Source organism: Camellia sinensis, chromosome 10 (genome assembly GCF_055761805.1).
Source record: "Camellia sinensis isolate YWXY chromosome 10, ASM5576180v1, whole genome shotgun sequence".
Lineage (NCBI taxonomy): Eukaryota > Viridiplantae > Streptophyta > Magnoliopsida > Ericales > Theaceae > Camellia > Camellia sinensis.
The window spans coordinates 75,735,242-75,738,295 of NC_138970.1; the positions used below are offsets into that span (position 1 = coordinate 75,735,242).

The window sequence follows — 3,054 nt, forward strand, 5'->3', positions numbered from 1 at the left end:
TTATTTGGTGGTTTTCTTAATTTTTTGGTGATGTATTAATCCTCCATGTGTAGAGGTTTGTTTCTCTCCCTTATGGGAGCCTTTTCTCCTCCTTTATGGAGGTTTGGATCATTTCTTCTATGAAAGTTGTTTATCTCTTTTTAAGATCTTGTGATACTGTTGTACCAGATTGATTTGATCTTTTATCGGTTTTTGCAATGAAGATTTTCTTCCCAATCTTGAAATAAAAAAATAAAAAATAAAAAAAAAATAAGAAAGTTCTTATCTATGAGTTATGCCTCAACCAATAAAATGATTTGACATAATTTTAGATGAGTAATGTTAAGAATTATAAGAAAATATTATAAAATACTTTATTACGATTTTTCACATTTAGATTACACATATAATAAAATGCCACACACTATTCAAAAGATGAAAAAATTTCATAAAGCGTTTCATGATATATATATATATATATATATATATATAATTCCAAACATTACTCATTTTAGATTAGAAATTGAGCCAAAAACTTGCTGTGATGCTAATCCGATTAAATCTATATTTACTATTATATATAGAAAAACATTATTTTTTCTTCAACTTATGAAATATTGACATACACGTGCCTCTTTAATTAATATCACAACATTTTAAAAATCATTTAAGTCATGGTTTTATTATATAACACAAAATGTTGTCGTGTCGTTGAGGCTCAAAGTCTCAATGAAAATTTATTAAATTATAAAAATACACATCATGAAAGTGTTAGTTTTGTTCAATACGATGACATTTCTCATACATTTAATTTTTAAAAATTAAATCTAAGTAAGAACCTAAAAAATTAAGAATAACAGAAATTATACTACAAAAATTTAACTTCTTGTGTAAATAATAATAATGAAAATTTTAATTATTGAACATGTAGAGTTAAATATCTAAATAGTAACAATGAAATTTATACTTTTGGGCTTATCAAGCAACACGCTCAAATATTATTTTAATTTTGATTTTATAGTTAAAAAAAGAAAGTAAATTTTGATTTGTGTTTCAAATAGCTTGAACCTAAAAATAAAAAATAAAAAATAAAATTAAAAATGTCATTTTGATGAATCATTTAATTATCTAACGCATTAACATAAAAAAATTTAAAAATAATCATAATTTTCACATTCCCGTTTTGAGAGGTTATGAAATAAAGATAAGTACATTAAGTGAAGTCTAAATATTATTGTTTAAAAAAAAATTAACATAAACATATTTAAAGTAAAAATTATGTCTATTTTTTTTTTCCTCTAAAATATATTGCTTGTATATATACACACGTGTTTACATTACATAATAAAAAAATTATCGATAAGATATATTGACTCATTTGTTTGGTAATTATGAAAAAATAATGACTTACCTAGTATGTGTTGCGACTTTTTAGAAAAAAATCACAATATCACATGATACATATTGAAAGATAATAAATTTTCTTTATTAAAATGAGTAAATATACATATATATATATATATATATATTAACCTCTTCAGTTACAAAAAATTGTTCATGTAACTCCAAACAGTTCCAACGGTTATATACTTAGTATTAATGGAAAAAAAAATAAAAAATAGAAAAACAAAATTGGCATTATAGAAAATTAATTGTAGTATTTAGTAGCAGTTGCACAAAAATGTTCAAAAAATCTAATATTACTAATTATAAGGTGATAGAAAACAGATTGGGAAGTTATAGAAAACAGATTGATTTCCTTCTTTATTTACTTTGAATCCTCTCTCTCTCTCTCTCTCTCTCTCTCTCTCTCTCTGATTCACTTCTCTTATAAATAGCTACCATCTTCACCTCCCTCAGCATAAGCCTCATACAACACCACCACCTTACACACAAGACCTATCTGAAGGAGTCTTCAAAACATCCAATGGCCACTAACCAATTCTTTTTTGCAATTGCAACACTTGTTCTCTTTGACCTGTCCGAGCCTGCTTTCTTGAAAATTGCTCAATATCGTGGTGGAATCGTGCTCGTTGTCTTCCGAAGGTAAAAAAATAACACGAAAAATACTATTCTTTCAGAATTTTTATATAGGAAAATATGATTTTGGTTTCATGTATTCTACATATAAGCTTTAAATAATTGAGATTTTTGGAGCTATATTTTAATCCATATTAAAATTTGATTAATGAGAATTGAGTTGGTTTGTGACAGGGTGCCTTGTATCAAGAAAGGAGGAATTAGGTTCACCATGAACGGCCACTCTTACTTTAACCTGGTTTTGATCACCAACGTCGCAGGTGTAGGGGATGTCCTCTATGCAGTGTCAATCAAGGTATCCAAGACAGGGTGGCAAGCTATGTCAAGAAACTGGGGCCAAAACTGGCATACCAACTCTGATCTCAATGGCCAAAGTTTGTCTTTTCAAGTGACTACCTGTGACGGTAGAACTGTGACAAGCTACAACGTGGTACTTGCTAATTGGCAATTCGGCCAAAGTTTTCAAGGGGGTCAATTCTAGATTGTTGTTGATACATAATTTTTTTGAAAATAGATTTTTCATAATAAGATCTTTTTGCACGTGTAAGAAGAGGATTGGCTTGCTGTGGTAGCTTGAGTAAAAGCCCCTGCGAGACCTTTCATATTGATGGTAGCTTAATATAATATATGATTTGTGTCCTACTGCTCTACTCTCATATTTCCTTCTTTTTGTTTTTAACCTTTGGTCTTCCTTAGCCTCCATCTAGATTTGGAAATATTTGCATGGAAACAGACACACATGAAATGCAAATAAATTACTACAATTTTACAAAACTGATACTACAAAACTTATGCTTTTGCAATGACCCTCTAATTTATAGATGTTCAAAAATCAAAATTAGGTAATCATTTTAAAATGTCATGGAAAAACGACAAGTATGTTATTTTCCTGTCATTTATTTTTATGTTCCTAAATTTTATCACGAATTTTAACTTATAAACAGAAAGTAATTAATGACAAGCCATAAAAGGGTTTAAAAAATTACCCTTAATTGTATATCAATAGTGTGTATATTTTAAATTTGTTGTTTGACC

The 3,054-nt window shown here is 27.8% G+C and overlaps 1 pseudogene; it reads left to right on the forward strand.

The window, feature by feature from the left end:
* Positions 1–1,906: 1,906 nt before the first annotated feature.
* Positions 1,907–2,500, forward strand: LOC114311126 (expansin-A4 pseudogene; annotated as a pseudogene).
* Positions 2,501–3,054: the final 554 nt, after the last annotated feature.